Source organism: Agelaius phoeniceus, chromosome 19 (genome assembly GCF_051311805.1).
Source record: "Agelaius phoeniceus isolate bAgePho1 chromosome 19, bAgePho1.hap1, whole genome shotgun sequence".
Classification (NCBI taxonomy): domain Eukaryota; kingdom Metazoa; phylum Chordata; class Aves; order Passeriformes; family Icteridae; genus Agelaius; species Agelaius phoeniceus.
The window spans coordinates 10,897,156-10,915,101 of NC_135283.1; the positions used below are offsets into that span (position 1 = coordinate 10,897,156).

The window sequence follows — 17,946 nt, forward strand, 5'->3', positions numbered from 1 at the left end:
GGTTCTTTCTGAGACTTTCCAGTTGGGTCTAAGCAATCCTAAGTGTACTTGAGCCAAATATGTTGCACAGCATCTTCCAGAGTGCTGCTTGTGACTATTTTACCCAAAGTCCTTTTGCAGTTTTGTTTCATTTCTTATGGGGAGTTGTTAGCGTTGCCATGTGATTAAAAGAAGAAATTATTATAATAATAATAATAATGAAAAATAGTGAAAATAAAGCAATCCTGATGTACCCCACAGCACACTGCAAAAAGAGAGTGAGATTGTGATACAAAAATCAGTGTCCCTACCAGGTTTCCCCCAGGCTGTAGTGGTGTGGGCAGCTCAGCTGCCACTCTGCCCCATGGAATTGGCCAATTCCTGTGGATCATGCTGGTGGCCAATCCTTGAATGCTTCTTTGTTCTCATCCCACGAGCCAGGGGTGACGTGGTGGTGTCACTGCTGGGAGCAGTGGCCCTGCCAGGACATAGGAAAGCTGCCTGTCTCCTGAACTTAGCCTTTACTTACTGTGACTGTAAGTTTATTAACATCTCTGTACCTCGTTCTCCTGGCAGTAGAAGGGGAATAGTGTATTTTTATTTAGTTAGGTGCTTGGAAAGACCTCTATTTTTTTATATTATCCAGTGAATAGTCATAGGTTAGTCTGTGATTCTGGCCATCAGGCACTGTTTGGGGAGGAAAGAATTCTGAAAAGAGCTTGGGAGAAGTCACAGTGCAGAATCTAAACATAATCCTAAAGTCTGGATGCAGCACTGATGTCAGGAGGGTTAAAAGAATCTTGGATGGGGATATTTAATGTAGATTTTGCCTCTACTGGACACGGATTATTTCTGATTTGGTGTGTTCAGGTTATATGTGAGCAGTTCAGGAAGGAGAATGAAGCAGAGACCTCAGGAAAGGCTGGTGAGGCTCTTTCAAGGACAGAGCAACACACCTGTGATGGGAGCAGAAGTTCTCCTTTGGGCTCTAAATGCTCCAAGAACAGACTCAAACCTCTGCTGGCCTCCAAGTCCAGTCTTGGAAAGCAGAAAATAAATTCCTGCCCTTGGTTGTCAACAGGAGGAGGAGTTGGGTTGGTTTTTGCTTTGCTGTCTGAACAAGTGTCTTTTCAAAACAGAGACTTGCATCTGATTAAAACAATTGATTTGGAGAGGTCTGCAGTAGGTGCTTTGGAGGGTGTCAGACCAGATGATGGCAGAAAAGACTAAAGACTGGTAGTGGATGATAGGGTGAGTACCAGGGATTTGTCTGAACTAATTTATGTGAAGTACTGATGAATTTTTTGTCAATGGAACCTGTTAATTTACTGAAGATCCTCCAAACTGATGTCAGTCTGAGGATGCACCAGGGTCACCAAGGCACTGGGCACTTCTGACCTTGACTAAAGTGGGGGAAATTGCCCAGAACCACCACAAAAAACCCTGTTCTGAATCCTTCCAGAGCCTCTCCCTGTGAAGCCCAGGGCCTGTGAGAGAGCAAGGGGGACCCCAGTGCTGGGTCCCTGGTGGGCCCTGGTGGATAAAGCACTCCATGAATCTCAGGCAGAAATGAATTATTTTAATGAAATAACTGAGTCCAATCACTCGGGGTTCCCACTCCCAGTGCTGACAGGGGTGAGGGGATGCACCTGGATGTTCTGTTTACATGGTTCCTGTGTTACCCTACAGCCAAAAACCCCAAAGCAGCAGCCTTGCCCATCTTCAGGCTCACTCTTCATGCCCTGCCTCATTGGTTCACACCTTGGGCTGTTGTATTTCCTGTTAGATTTGTTCCTACAAAGCATTTCTTTGTTGCAGGACATAAATCTGGTACAAGAGCTGAAGGGTTGATGCTCTGAGCAGGCTGAGTTTTGTCCTGAAACAACCAGAATTGCAGTTTGCTGGGTGAGAGTGAAGCTTCCTCGTGGAAACCAGTCTGTGGTACAAGGTTGGGATGTATTCCTAGTGAAGGTGGGAAAGCAGATAGAAAGTGAAATGTCCCAGAAAATCAAATTTCCCAAAATTCTTCAGTTCTCTTTGCTGGAGTGAGCTGTGTTCTAAAGATCACTGACCCTATGGAGATAAACCACTGTCCTGCACAAGCTGTACTTGAAGGTGAAATTGGTGTTTTAGCAACTGTTCCCTGCTGCAGAGTGTTCAGCTGAGATGATTGATACCTAAAAACTGTGGCTGTTCATCAGGGCTTTAAAAATGTTACTTTTTTTAATATATATTGTATGTGGGAGCATAAGCCATCAGTTTGTGTGAAACTTCAGCTTTCTTCTAGAATAACTGCTCTTAAAAAAAAAGTCAAATTGATCTCAAAGGTGTTCATGGGGCTTGTTTGTGAGTAGCTTTAAATTCAGCATTATCCAGCAGATGATGGGGTGGGTGGGTGGGTGTTCTGGTGGATCTGAGCAGTCTCTCATGCCCATGCCCCAGAGCACCCTGGCAGTTCCTCCTGCAGAAGGTTCATTTTCATAATTTTCATTTTCCAGCCCCACTCGTGTTCCACACTCTGGGGGTTCCTGGTGGATCTGAGCTGTCCCCATGCTCCAGGGCACCCCTGGCAGTTCCTCCTGCAGACATTGCAGAAGGTTCATTTTCATCATTTTCATTTTCCAGCCCCACTCGTGTTCCACACCCTGGGGGTTCCCAGTGGATCTGAGCTGTCCCCATGCCCCAGAGCACCCTGGCAGTTCCTCCTGCAGAGATTGCAGAAGGTTCATTTTTATAATTTTCATTTTCCAGCCCCGCTCGTGTTCCACACCCTGGGGTTCCTGGTGGATCTGAGCTGTCCCCATGCTCCAGAGCACCCTGGCAGTTCCTCCTGCAGAAGGTTCATTCTCATCATGTTCATTTTCCAGCCCCACTCCTCTTCCACACTCTGGGTGTTCCTGGTGGATCTGAGCAGTCTCTCATGCCCATGCCCCAGAGCACCCCTGGCAGTTCCTCCTGCAGAAGGTTCATTCTCATCATTTTCATTTTCCAGCCCCACTCCTGTTCCACACCCTGGGGAAGTCTCCTGCAAATGGTTCACCAGTTCACTTTACAGCTCTTGTCTCTCTGATGGTACCATTAATGTAGTTTTTAATTACACAGCATTGCAATACAGTGCCATTTTGCAATTTCTTTGCGTTGTACTTGAAAATAAGTTGAATTGCAGACTATTTAAAACTGCTTTCCTGCGCTTTCAGTAGCAGTGAGAGCTTACCTTATGTGAAGCCTTTATGTAAAAATATATTTTATAACAACCTCATAGATCTTTAACAAAACCAAGATTTGTATTAGCTTTGTATAAATGTTTGTGGCTTACAATTTTATATGTTTAACTTTTTATAAACTTTCCAGGGACTACTTTTTATTGTAAATTTTTTTTTTCTCTCCTTGCTTTAGTTTGAGATTGGCAATAAATTATTTCTAAGGGAGGTCATAGAAGAAAAAGCATCACTTCTTTTTTATAAAACAGTTAAATCAATTCATAGTTTCAAGCCTCTTACACTTGCCTGTACATTGCTCTGTACATACTCCCCAAAAGTGTTGCCTTTCAGCTATTAATATTTGCCTTGTGTACAAAAGTACTGACGATGAATAAACATATACAGCCTCATGTTGGTGTGATGAAATCATTTTTTCTGTTTATTAATGAGCACAGGCAGCCAGCTGACTCTTTTTGTTGGTTGGCAGAGCCTGGCTGATTTGCTCCTGCAAACACATCTTGTGTTTCAAATAAAATATGTAACAGAGTCAAACAAACTCTGCTCAGGGCTTTGTCCCCAGCAGGGAGGCACCAGGAATTGCTGACTTGCACTTGACAGCCAGTTTTGTGCTCAATATTTAAAATATTGATGGCACTTGGGTGTGTTCTGCGACAAAGCTCTATGAATTATGGATCTTGATATAGCAGAGTTGATTTATTTTTTTTTTTTAGCTCTTTTTGACTAAGCCAGCCTCTGCCTCCTGGAGAAGAGGCTCACTGGCTGCAGTATGAAGCAGGATTTTGCAGCAGAACATTGATTTCTCATCAGTTTTTATAGGCCTGAAATGCTTCATTTTCCACAGGAGCCCTTGGGTTTGGCTGGCACGCTCTGGCAAGAAATCCCCAGCAATGCTGAGCCCAGGCCATCCCTGTTTGCAGAGCTGGAGCTCAGCACTGCTGACAGGCACCAGGAGTGCAGAATTCCTGGCTGAGCTGGGGCCTGGAGGCTCCCAGAGCCACCTCTGAGCACTGAAACCAGTTCCAAACCCTCTGGATGTCCTGGGACTCAGCTCTCTGTGGTTTCCAGGTCCTGCCTGTCCCTTTTTCACTCTGGAAAAGTCACTCCAGCTGAATGCTGTGATGTTCCTCTGACTTTGAAATCCAGGTTTTTTTAAAGCCTTTTTTTTCCTTTTTGTTTTTTGCATCCTGTTTCCTGAGATGCCTCCTGAGGAGTAAAACCAAGCCCATCCAGAACTCAGCTTAACAAGTGACGTTTGTTGGGGTTTATAATGCAAATATCTCAGGTGTGATTGCATTGCCTTCACCTGGGCTGCTGGTGAAGCTTTTGGGGACTCAAGCCTGGAGCAAACTGCTCTAGTGGAAGGTGTCCCTGCCCATGGCAGGGGGCTGGAGCTGGGTGAGCTTTAAGGTCCCTTCTGACTCCAACCACTCCGTGATTACATGATAATTCTATTAAATAATTAATAACCTATTAATAACTAATCATTTCTTCTTAGGAATGGGTCAGTGATGTTGGACCATCCTGGGCTCTGGTCACCTCCCCACACTGAAGTGCTGGGAAGAGCAGAAGTGGAAAAGAAAGCACATTCCAGGATTTATTTCCAGGAGGAAATGAAGTTTCTTCACGTTTGCAACACTTTTGATTTACCAAAACACCTCGTTGCAGTCCTGAATGTAGGTTGGGTGTTCAAGCCTCTTCCTTCCTGTTAAAGTAACTCAGTGATTGCACAATAACTGACAGGAGGGATTAAAAATGCACTGGGGCTGTGCCCAAAGTGTCCCTGGCTGTCCCCTGGCAGCAGGAGCCGAGTTCAGAGCTGACCTTGGGCCCTTTCCTGGGGAGCAGAGGTGCCCATGGAGGGCAAAGTGCTGAGGAGCAGCTGCCAGGAGAGAGATCCCATGGGGAATCCAGCAGGAAATGGGGCAGGAATCTGCTCTGGCTGGAAATGGGACAGGAATCTGTTTGGGCTGGAAGTGGGACAGGAATCTGTTCTGTTTGGAAATGGGGCAGGAATCTTCTCTGGCACAGCCCCTGCTGGGTTTGCCCTCTAAAACAGGACAGGTGATGGCAGGAGGTGCTTCTGGCCCCTCCACCTGACTGTCCACTTGTCTTGACACCAGCTGAACTGTTCTCAGTGTGTGTGAAATGGGAATTACTTGATTAAATTGATAAGAAGGACCTTATCACTCTCTACATGCCCTGAAAGGTGCCTGTGCTCAGCTGGGGCTGGGCTCTGACACTACCAGAGCACACAGCCCCGAGCTGCACCAAGGGAAATCCAGGCTGGATAGCAGGGAAAAGTGTTTGACACAAAGGGGGATAAAGTTCTGGAATGTTCTGCCCGGGGAGGTGGGGGAGTCCCCATCCCTGGGGGTGTTTAACAAAGCCTGGATGTGGCACTGGGGGCCAGGGTTTGGGTCAGGGGCTGGGGCTGGGCTGGACTCGATGGCCTTGGAGGTCTCTGACAACCTGGGGATTCTGGGATTCTGTGATTCTGTGGATTCTGTGAATTCTGTGAATTCTGTGAATCTGTGATTTCTGTGATTCTGTAGATTCTGTGATTCTGTAAATTCTGTGATTCTGTTGACTTTTGTGAGTTCTGTGATTCTGTGAATTCTCTGAGTTCTGTGATTCTGTGACTGTGACTTTTGTGAGTTCTGTGATTCTGTGATTCTGTGGATTCTGTGACTGTGACTTTTGTGAGTTCTGTGATTCTGTGGATTCTGTGATTCTGTAAATTCTGTGATTCTGTGACTTTTGTGAGTTCTGTGATTCTGTGGATTCTCTGAGTTCTGTGATTCTGTGACTTTTGTGAGTTCTGTGATTCTGTGATTCTGTGGATTCTGTGACTGTGACTTTTGTGAGTTCTGTGATTCTGTGGATTCTGTGATTCTGTAAATTCTGTGACTCTGTGATTTTTGTGAGTTCTGTGATTCTGTGGATTCTCTGAGTTCTGTGATTCTGTGACTGTGATTTTTGTGAGTTCTGTGATTCTGTGGATTCTCTGAGTTCTGTGATTCTGTGACTCTGTGACTTTTGTGAGTTCTGTGATTCTGTTATTCTGTCACCCACGTGGATAGAGTCCCACAAGTTTTGCAGCAGTGTTTCATTTGTGCCTAATTTCAGATGCTCTTGGATTGCCTTTCTCTGCTTTCTTTTCTGCCCATGAGGAGCAGGGCATTGCTGGAGTGCAGCTCCCACAAGCAGCGTTTCCCTGGGCTCTGGGTTCCTGCTCAGTGCCCTGCTCAGAGCAGCTCCTGCCATTCCCACGCTGCAGGCTGTGCAGGGCTCCATGGCAGAGCAGTGCTCGGCCTGGGCTCATAAACAGGCATCAGATGGCTCTAAAATAAGGAATCCAAACATCCCCAGTGAGAGCAGGGGAGAGCAGCCCCTGCCCTGAGCTGCTGCCTCTGCCCAGCTCTGGCTTTGATGAATTCTGAGCACTGGATCTGACAAACCTGGGCTTGGGGCTCTGCTTGCAGCTGCACACAGTTCATATTGAAAGGCTGAGCAGTCCCAAGCTGTGAGCAGCAGGTTGTGTTTGCTGCTCCTGGGGCAGGGAGGGCTCCCAGGCCTGCAGGGGGAGGCAGGAAGATGTTTGTCAGCAGATCCAGGACCTGAATCAATCCCATTTCCCTGCCTGGATGGCTGGAAATGAAGTGACCCACCAAGATGATTCTTGTTGAAGATTGCAATGCAGGATGTTTTCCATTACCATCTGTATGGCAGATTACCTTTGTCAAGTGGGCAGTTTGCCTTTGAGTGACCACAATCACACCTCCCTGGGGAGGAGACATCTGCTGATAACAGCTATTGAATGTCCCTGCATGGCTGATAAGAGCTGCAGCATCCCAGTGTGAGATGCTCTGCCCAGAGGGAGGAGCCAAGCATTCCTACCCGGATATAATCCAGAGGTTTGGAGACACCAGCACAGCTTCTGCACTGGATTCCCCAGAGGAACAGCAGCTGCCTCTCCTTCCACTGGATCTTCAGAGGAAGAATCCATCCTTCTCTACAGGCCCCCCTTGCTCCTGACCCACAGAGTGTCAGGCTGGGCTCTGACTCTGGCAGTGTTGTTCAAGTTCACTGCATTGTTTATTTTATCCTTTTGTTTTTTTCCTTTCCCTATTAAAGAACTGTTATTCCTGCTCCCATACTTTTGCCTGAGAGCCCTTAATTTAAAATTCATAGCAATTGGGAGGGGTGGGGAGGGTTTACATTCTCCATTTCAGGGGAGGCTCCTGCCTTCCTTAGCAGACTCCTGTCTTTCCAAACCAAGACAATGCTGATCAGTGCAGAGTGGTTTTTATTAATTTAGGACTTGCAGAGCAGGAGGAAGCACGGGATCCTGTGCATCCAGCAGCACCCAAAGTGAGTTTTTCCCATTCCCAGTATTCATTAGTGGATCTTGCCTGTATAAAAGATGCTGATGCCCTTCCCAGGGTCCTGCCCATTGACAGGCAGCATCATGGAGCCCAAATCTGCTGATGTCCAAATCTCTGTCCTGCCCAGCACCAGGCCAGCTTTGGTGGCTCTTGGCCAGGCTGCAGGTGCTGTCCTGTCCTCTCTGTTGTCACCTGCAGCCTGGAACACAACCAACTTCTCTGACATGGCAAAAAGCCACCTCTATCAGATCCAGAGGGGGAAAAAGGGAGAAGGACATGGAATTTAACATCCCCATTGCCCCAGGCAGCCTTTGTGCTGCTCAGGGGCTGAGTGACTGCTTCCAAGCTCACCATATTCCAGCCAGTGAAGTCTGGGGGGTGACAGCAGCTGTGAATAACTCACCTCCAGGGACTGGCCCCCCAAACTGTCCCTGCAGTGCCACCACCACCCCACAGGAGCTTCGGCCCCTCTGTGCACCCCCAGTCTGTGCCTGGTTGTTGTTTTCAGCTTTTCTTGGAAGAAAAGCCAGCATCTATCAGTGATACAGATCTTTCTTGGGTTGCCTAGGCAGAATATTTTGCATTTTTGCTGGATGAGCTGATTCTCTTTTATTGATCCAGAATCCAAGAGTGGCAGCAGCTGGGAATTGATGACTGGTTCCTGCTGTAGCCTCCATTTTCCCTGAAGAAAAGGGAAGCAAACGAAAGAACTTCAGTGAAATCAGCATTTCCAAAGTGTTACTAACACCAGGATTTGCAGGGGTACAAGTTGAGCAAGGCTTCAGCAGCACCAGCCTTCTTACATCATGTCTGGCATTTGCTGAAAAATTGTCTAAAATTAAGGGCAAAACTTCCTCTTTTGTCCTTGCAGACGACCCACACAGACTCTCCTACCCTTTCTCTCCCATGCCCACTTACAAAACTTGAGGAGAAGAGGGGATATTTCTCTCTTCTTTTATTTTATTTCTCTTTTTATTTATTTTATTTCTCATTTTATCCCCTGCTGTGCTCCACAAGCTGCCTGGGGAAGGAGCAGCAGCCTGAGGCCTCCCTGTTGATGGTGTTGCATCTTCTCCCCCAGCAGGAAACCCTTCTGCTGCTGCTCCTCTCACCTCTGCAGTGCTCAGGGTGAAATATTATTAAACACTTTTTTTTTCCCTTGTGGCAAATCCTAAATCTTCCTCTCTTTTCCAGTGAAATTTGGCTCTCACTGTGCTGGAGTGAAGCACTGGGGAGTCACCCCTGGTGTTCTCTGGGGGTGTCACTGGGCAAAGGGACATTTCTGCACGTGCAAAAGCAGCAGGTCTGTGGCTGCTGCTGTGGATTCTGTGATTCTGTGAATTCTCTGAGTTCTGTGATTCTGTGATTGAGTGAATCACAGCCTTGCTCAGCTGACTGACACCACTGCAAGGACTAATTGTGCTCTCCAGTCCCTGCAGGGAGCCTGAAAGAAAGATGGAAAAAAACCATTTACAAGGGCCTGGAGTGAAAGGACAAGGGGGAACTAAAGTGACAGAGCGCAGGGTTAGATGGGATGTCAGGAAGAAATCCTTCCCTGGGAGGGTGGGGAGGCCCTCAGGGTGCCCACCCTGGACCCCTGGCAGTGCCCAAGGCCAGGCTGGACAGGGCTGGGAGCAGCCTGGGACAGGGGAAGTGTCCCTGCCATGGCAGGGGTGGCACTGGATGAGCTTCAAGGTCCCTCCAACCCAAAGCATTCCACGATTTCTCCCTTTAAGAACATAACCCCAGCTGGCTGAACAGGAAGGTTTGATACATGGAGAGTATTTAGCCATTTATTATTCAAATGAATTGCCAGAGGGAGCTCCTCTCCTAAAGGCTGGAGGGTGAATTGTTGTTCTCCCCTCTGCACAGCAGCAGGGATGGGATAGGAGAGCACCTGGCAGCCCTGCAGCCTTCCCCTGGAACCAGGCTTCCCACTCCTCCTCCCCCTAGCACAACCAACACCTGGGATGATGCCAAGGGAAGAGGGCAGAGGAGGGAAACACAGCCTGGCACATCCCCTCCCTGCCAGGGGAGCCTGGGCTGGGAATCACATGGAGGAGACGTTCTGGGAACTGGCAGCTTCAGGGGCAGCAGCAGGGAGAGAGAAGCACCTGCAGAGAGCCGTGCCCAGCCTGGAGAGGTGTCCCAGGCTGGTGGGAGGGGTCACTGCCAGGTGTGTCAGCACCTGGCTGCACTGCCAGGGGAGTGAGACCAGCTCCAGCCCACAGCTGTGTGCCCCACACCTCTGTGCCCCACACCTCTGTGCCCCACACCTCTGTGCTCCACACCTCTGTGCCCCACTCTGTGCCCAACACCTCTGTGCCCCACACCTCTGTGCCCCACACCTCTGTGCCCCTCTCTGTGCCCCACTCTGTGCCCCACACCTCTGTGCCCCACTCTGTGCCCCACTCTGTGCCCCACACCTCTGTGCCCCACTCTGTGCCCCACTCTGTGCCCAACACCTCTGTGCTCCACTCTGTGCCCCACTCTGTGCCCCACACCTCTGTGCCCCACACCTCTGTGCCCCACTCTGTGCTCCACTCTGTGCTCCACTCTGTGCTCCACTCTGTGCCCCACACCTCTGTGCCCCACTCTGTGCCCCACACCTCTGTGCCCCACACCTCTGTGCCCCACTCTGTGCCCCACTCTGTGCCCCACACCTCTGTGCCCCACTCTGTGCCCCACTCTGTGCCCCACTCTGTGCCCCACTCCTTTGTGTCCCATTCCTTTGTACCCTTCTCCTTTGTGCCCTGCATATTTTTTACCCACTTTGTGCCCTACTCCTTTGTGCCCCACTCATTTGTGTCCCACAGCTTTTTGCCCCTCTCCTTTGTGCCCCACTTTGTGCCCAACTCCTTTCTGTCCCACAGCTTTGTGCCCCACTTTGTGCCCACACCTTTGTTCCCCTCTCCTTTGTGCCCCAGCCCTGGCAGAGCAGGCTGCTGTGAGTGTGGGAGTGCAGGGGCTGGAGATCCTTGCAGGGAAGGTCCAGGTTGGCTTCTTGCTGAGGGGGTTTCAGGGCTGGACTCTCCCATTTGTGGCAGGATTTCACCTGTCCCATCTCCATTTTCACATTTGTAACACTCACAAACCTTTGTATTTAAACCCAAATTTAAACCTTTGCATTTAAACCCAAACTTAAATCTTTGCATTTAAACCTTTGCATTTAAACCCAAATTTAAACCTTTGCATTTAAACCTAAACCTTGCTCTTTGTTTGCATTGAAAGAGCTCCTCCTCCTTTGAACAGCTCCTGGCCGTGGTGGGGGACATAACCCCAGATATTTACAGTTCCTGTAAAGCAAAAGAACAACTGAAACATCTGAAATGAAACTAAAAACTGAACCTAATTCCCCATTTCCACGGCTCTTTGGATCTCACATTTCTTTAGCACAGGCTGATTTTTTCCTCCATCTTCTGCTCAGATGGGATTCCTGTTGATGGGACGTGAATGTCCCCCCATCCTTTTGTGCCAGGCAGTTTGGGAAGAGCTGCTCATGCAATGTTTGTGAGAAAGACTTCAGAGCTGCATGTGTCAGTGGGAGAAACAGATCTTGGCTTAACTGACATGGCAAGATCATTGTCTGCAGCCAGCTCAGTTTGAAGTTCACACCAAGGCTTTGTGGAGGAGCTGGAGGGGCAGAGGGAGGACCAGGACTGATGCTGGTGGTTCTGTGCCATGATCTGAGCACAGGGTGGACCCCAGGAACAACAGAGCACTAAATGCAGCAGCTGTGCTTGCTCAGCAGGCCTAAGGGGAGGTGTGAAATTCAGCCTCAATCATCACATTAGCAACACCTCCTGAGAATTCCAGGATCCCTCTTTTCCCTGGTTTATGTCTCTGAAATTCTGGAGAAAGTAATGAAATTATCAGGGGGGAAAATAGAACATTAATACATGGCTAATATATAAATATAGGAACCATGGGCTAAACTCCTTCCCTGCCTCCCAGCAAACCTCACCAGTGCTTGTAAAAGCTCCCAAACACAAAAAGCATCACACAAGTGTAAATATTGGAGCTTTTATTCGCTTGGATTCAATAAAAACCCCAAAGAGCTGTTGGGTGTGTGGAGGAAATGCTGCTCCTGGGACACCTGTACAAACCAGTAAAGCCAGAATGCCTCTGGTCAGAAGGAAAAGAGAGGGAAAATGTTCCTGGGAAAAATGCAAGGAGGCAGGAAAATCCCTGAGGGGTTTCAGCTCGGGGTTCACAGTGTGGTCATGGTGCATTGTCACTCACAATGCTTTTTTTCTTTTTGCAAATTCTACCCAAAATCTCCTCCAGAAAGGGTGATGCTCTCATTACCAAGACCTCAAAGTTCTCCTTCCCTCACTGCTGCTTTCCTGCAGGTCTCTTAAAGCTTTTAAATGAGCTGGATTAATAAAATATGCTCCATCTCTCTCGTGCCCACATTTTAAATTAATCATGGCAATCCTGCTGTCAGTTCACGCTGGAATGAACCAGTGCAGCACACCCAGTCCCCGTGTCCCCAGCCCGTGTGTCCCATCCTGTATGTCCCCATGTGTCCCTGTCCCTGTCTTGCATGTCCCTGCCCCATGTGTCCCCAGCCCGTGTGTCCCCTTCCAGCCTGTCCCCAGCCCCTGTGTCCCATCCCGTATGTCCCCATGTGTCCCTGTCCCTGTCTTGCATGTCCCTGTCCCTTGTGTCCCCATCCCGCCTGTCCCTGTCCCGCCCATCCCTGTCCCCTGTGTCCCTATGCCCCGCCTGTCCCCGTCCCTGTCCTTGTCCCTGTCCCTTGTGTCCCCATCCCGCCTGTCCCTGTCCCGTCCGTCCCCATGACCCGGCTGTCCCTGTCCATGTGTCCCCATGTCCCTCCTGTCCCTGTCCGTTTGTCCCCATGTCCCTCCTGTCCCTGTCCGTGTGTCCCTGTCCCTGTCCGTGTGTCCCCGTGTCCCTCCTGTCCCTGTCCGTGTGTCCCCATGTCCCTCCTGTCCCTGTGTCCCTGTCCCTGTCCGTGTGTCCCCATGTCCCTCCTGTCCCTGTCCGTGTGTCCCTGTCCCTGTCCGTGTGTCCCCATGTCCCTCCTGTCCCTGTCCGTTTGTCCCCATGTCCCTCCTGTCCCTGTCCGTGTGTCCCTGTCCGTGTGTCCCCATGTCCCTCCTGTCCCTGTCCGTGTGTCCCTGTCCCTGTCCATGTGTCCCCATGTCCCTCCTGTCCCTGTCCGTGTGTCCCCATGTCCCTCCTGTCCCTGTCCGTGTGTCCCTGTCCGTGTGTCCCCATGTCCCTCCTGTCCCTGTCCGTTTGTCCCCATGTCCCTCCTGTCCCTGTCCGTGTGTCCCTGTCCGTGTGTCCCCATGTCCCTCCTGTCCCTGTCCGTGTGTCCCTGTCCCTGTCCATGTGTCCCCATGTCCCTCCTGTCCCTGTCCGTGTGTCCCCATGTCCCTCCTGTCCCTGTCCGTGTGTCCCTGTCCCTGTCCGTGTGTCCCCATGTCCCTCCTGTCCCTGTCCGTGTGTCCGGTCCCGCAGTCCCCAGGGGGGCCGGCAGGGGGCGCGCGCGGGCCGCGCAGCCGGGGGGTGCTGAGGGAACGGGGGGGACACGGAGGGGACGAGGGCGGTAGGGACAGGGACAGGGGACACATGGAGGGACAGGGGATACAGGGCAGGGACACGGAGAGGACACAGGGAGGGGACATGGGGCAGGGGACACATGGAGGGGACACAGGGAGGGGACATGGAGCAGCGGACACGGGCAGGGACATGGAGGGGACACAGAGAGGGGACAGGGACAGGGGACACATGGAGAGACAGGGGATACAGGGCAGGGACACGGAGGGGACACAGGGAGGGGACAGGGACAGGGGACACGGGCAGGGACACGGGCAGAGGACACACGGAGGGGACAGAGACAGGGGCCAAGGGGAGGGACACGGGCACGTTCCCCCTGCCTGCCCCCTCTCCCCGGTCCCTCCGCCGCTGTCACCTCCGAACGCCCCCGGTGGCTCCAGGTGCGAGCCCAGCAGGGTGGGGGCGATGCGGGCGGGGGGCGGTGGCTCCCCCAGAGCCGGCTCCTCATCCCCTCCTTTGGGGACCTGGAACGGGGCTGGGGCTCGGCACAGGATCCAAACCGGGGTGCAGCCACCCCCGGGAGTGGGACTGACACCCCTGGAGCCTGCCCAGGGGGAATGGGGTGGGGTGGGATGGGATGGGATGGGAGAGAAGAGAAGAGAAGAGAAGAGAGAAGAGAAGAGAAGAGAAGAGAAGAGAAGAGAAGAGAAGAGAAGAGAAGAGAAGAGAAGAGAAGAGAAGAGAAGAGAAGAGAAGAGAAGAGAAGAGAAGAGAAGAGAAGAGAAGAGAAGAGAAGAGAAGAGAAGAGAAGAGAAAAGAGATCCTCAGTGGGAAGGGAACCACAAGGATCATTCAAGTCCAGCCCAGAGCCAACAATCCCACCCTGGCAGCGCTGTCCAAACCCTCCTGGAGCTCTGGCAGCCTCGGGGCTGTTCCCTGGATACCTGGGTACCCTTGGGGGTAGAACCATTCCTGAAATCCATCCTGAGCTCTGCTGACACAGCCAGCTTGAGGCTGCCCGTGGCCCCAAGGTGACAGAGAGCCCAGGGCAGGGAGCCTGGGCAGTGACAGAAGCTGCACCAACCTCTTCCTTCCTCCCTTCTGCAGTGCTGGGGCCGTGCTGGGCACAGCCAGGGCAGAGCCCAGCCCCTGCAGGAACCAGTGCCACCAGTGCCACATCTGAGCTGTCCTGGGGACATCCTGCAGCACACTGGGACCAGCAGGATGCTCTGGGCAGGTTTTTGGCCACTGTGCAACCTCGTGCCTGGCTGGGTGTGTGCTGAGCCCAGACCTGCTGGCCCTGGGAGCAGTTTCCTGGCCCCTGCTGGTGTCACCTGTGCCTCAAACCACCCCCTCTCACCTGCATTTCAGCCCCTGAGCTGGCCCTGGGCTCTGAGCTCCTGGCAGGATGTGTTTCACAACCCCTGCCTGGTTTGTGTCTCTGTTGCTGTAGATACCAGCAGCTTCTGCCTCGGTGTGTTTGCTTGTTTTTCTCATCTTTGTACGGCCTTGCAGGCACAAAAACTGTAGAAGCACACAAGTTCAGGGTTTCCAAAGGAAGCTGTGGTCTGAGACGTGCAAAGAAATGTCAGTGGTGGAGAGTTACACTTGTGGTTAGTGACTGTTTATTTGTTTTGCTAAGTAGAAGCAGGTGTCACAGAGGGTATTTGGGGAAAGAGGAGAAGGGCTGTGCTGCTCAGAGGCTTGAAAACCTTCTCACCAGTGTTAGCTGTTGTTTTCAGACACAAGCAGCAGAATGCAGGCAAAAGAGAGAAGGATTTTCCTTCAGTCTTTCAACACAAAGATTAAAAACCTTTCAGCATTCTCCTTTCATTTTCACTTTGTGTGTCACAACTTGAGAACCTTATTATCAAGGACTGCCCAGAGGTGAGAGTGAAGCAGTGGCAGAAACCCCAAATGTGCTCACCAAAACCCCTAAAGTGCTCAAGGAGAACCATGAGAGGTTATTAAAGTGCCTTGGGGTGCTTGAAGCACAATTGCTGCAGGAAGATTTGTGCATTCCAAGGGTTACTCTCTGCCATTGACTATGGACTATTTTAAAATTTGCTGTCTGACAGGGAACTACCAGTGCACTAAAAATTCTTCTCTGGAAAGCTAATGTTTGTATCCCTTGGCTGCCACTGGTTGCTAGCATGATGCTCAGTGTTTGGTGTGTGCTGAAGCTGCCTGGATCCAGGAATCTTTGTCTTCATCACTCTTGAACGCTCCCAAATCCAGGCTGGGGAGTGCTCTGGGATCTGCCCAGGGAGAGCAGACAAGTCTGGCTGCATCTCAGATATTTCATGATGTTCTGGAGAAAATGCCTTGAATTTAATCCAGGTTATTTACATAGTTCCTCTCTCTTTTTAATTTTTTTTTTTTTTTTAAATCAGGTTCACATTTTTAGTGGGTGCTTTGTGTGAGAGGTTTAATTTCCTGTGTCGGGATGTTGTTTGTAATTACAGCAACCAGGATTTGGGCAGGTTTCTCTTTTTTAATTTAATGTATTTTATTTATGTAATTATTGCAACCAGTAATTTTATGTAAATGTTATATAAATATATAAATATTATATAAATAATTTATATTATAATATATTATAAATATAATATATTGTATATAAATTATTTTTTATATTTATATATAAATAATTTATATAAATATTATATAAATATAATTATTTAAATAATTAAAATCAGGTTCACATTTTTAGTGGGTGCTTTGTGTGAGAGGTTTAATTTCCTGTGTCAGCATGTTGTTTGTAATTACTGTAGCCAGGATTTGGGCAGGTTTTTGTTTTTTACATTACTTGTAATTCATGTAGCCAGGATTTGGGCAGGTTCTTGTTCTTTACTTTACCTGTAACTCCTGTAACCAGGATTTGGGCAGGTTTTTGTTCTTTACCTTATTTGTAATTCCTGTAACCAGGATTTGGGCAGTTTTCTGTTCTTTACCTCACCTGTAACCAGGATTTGGGCAGGTTTCTGTTCTTTACCTTATTTGTAATTACTGTAACCAGGATTTGGGCAGGTTTCTGTTCTTTACTTTACCTGTAACTCCTGTAACCAGGATTTGGGCAGGTTTCTGTTCTTTACCTTATTTGTAACTCCTGTAGCCAGGATTTGGGCAGGTTTTTGTTCTTTACCTTATTTGTAATTCCTGTAACCAGGATTTGGGCAGGTTTCTGTTCTTTACCTCACCTGTAACTCCTGTAGCCAGGATTTGGGCAGGTTTTGTTCTTTACCTCTCCCAGGTAGGACATTTCCTGCTCTGTGCTGGCAAATTGTCTCCCCTGTACCTGGGCCCCAGCTCAGGCTGACAGGGCACATTTCCCACTGTGCACAATTTTCAGGGCTAATTTTTGCTCTCAGCTTTACAGATCAGCTTTTGTTCTCCCTTCCTGCCCTCACACACTGTGAGCAATTAACTCCTCTAAAACACCCGAATTTCGCTATTAAAAGTCCACACCAGAGCACATCTAGATGCATTTTAAAAATCACTCCTTTGAAATGGAACCTCTTATGCATTTTAATATTTACTGGAATTGTTTCCTTGGTCCACAGAGTAGAATTTGACAAGGTTTGTGTGCAGTTCCCACTTGCACACTGAGCAGTTTGGCCTCTCTGCTGTGCTCCAGGGGCTTTGAACCAGGTAGAGCTCCACAGGTGGGTCAGCTGCAGGGTCAGATTCTCATCCTTGAAGACAAACACAGGGGTTGGGATTCTTGACTCACTCAGAGCTTTGCAAAGAAATGAAATAAATAGAAAAGGTGAATAAAACCCTTTGAGATGTGACACTGCCTGTGTAGCTCTGGGGGGGTCTCCATGAAAACACTTTGTGAGCTAAAGCTTGAGGAGGGGGTTGTGTTTAATTATTTGGGTGATCTGGGTTTAATTATTTGGGTGATCTGGGTTTGATTATTTGGGTTTGCACCTGGGTTTGCTGTAAGTGCTGATGGGGGGGTGGATTCACCTGCTGGGTTCTTTGTGATGTTCACAGAATCACAGAATAATGAGGTTGGAAGGGACCTCTAAGATCATCGAGTCCAACTTTATATTTATATTATATATATATTATAATATAAACATATTATATATTATAAATATATATAAATATAATATATACAACATATATAATACTATATAATATAATATATATTTATATTATATATTATATTTATAATATATATTAAAATATAATATGTATAATATATAATATATTATATATTATATATAAATATATTATATATTATAAATATATTATATTATAAATATTAATATAATATATACAACATATATAATACTATATAATATAATATATAAATATGTTATGTATTATATATTATATTATATATTATATATTATAAATATATCATATATAATATATATTATATGTTATGAATATATTATATTATATATTATTTTTATATAAATGATATATGTATTATTATTTTTATATATATTTATTATTAATATATTATTTATATTATATTGGCCAAAGCTGGGAAAAGCTCTGACCTCTGTCACTGGAGGCAGCAAAAGGGAGAAGAAACAGAGAAATTCCTTTTACAGGTACAGTTTATTTAATATATTTTTCATCTGGGTGGGGAGTTGCTGAGAAGGGGGAGCTGTGCAGGGCCAGTGAGTCTCTGTGGGCAGAGCAAAGCCCTGGCTGGGCTCTGAGCAGCTGGAATTGGGCAGAAAAGGGCCAATAAAGAGAGTTTGTCCCCAGTGCCACCCAGTGTCACCCTGGTGGGGCCAGCCCCGCAGGGTTTGTGGCCCTGATAGCCCCAGGCCGGGCAGGGCTGTGCCTGCCTGGGGCTGATAAGGCTG

At 48.5% G+C, this 17,946-nt stretch overlaps 1 long non-coding RNA gene across 1 annotated transcript; it reads right to left on the reverse strand.

Moving 5' to 3' along the window:
• Positions 1 to 16,617: 16,617 nt before the first annotated feature.
• LOC129128188 (uncharacterized) lies at positions 16,618 to 17,946 on the reverse strand. The gene is made up of 2 exons (XR_008535247.2): positions 17,632 to 17,946; positions 16,618 to 16,853 (listed from the first exon to the last, which is right to left on the reverse strand). It is a non-coding gene; the product is annotated as an uncharacterized LOC129128188 (long non-coding RNA).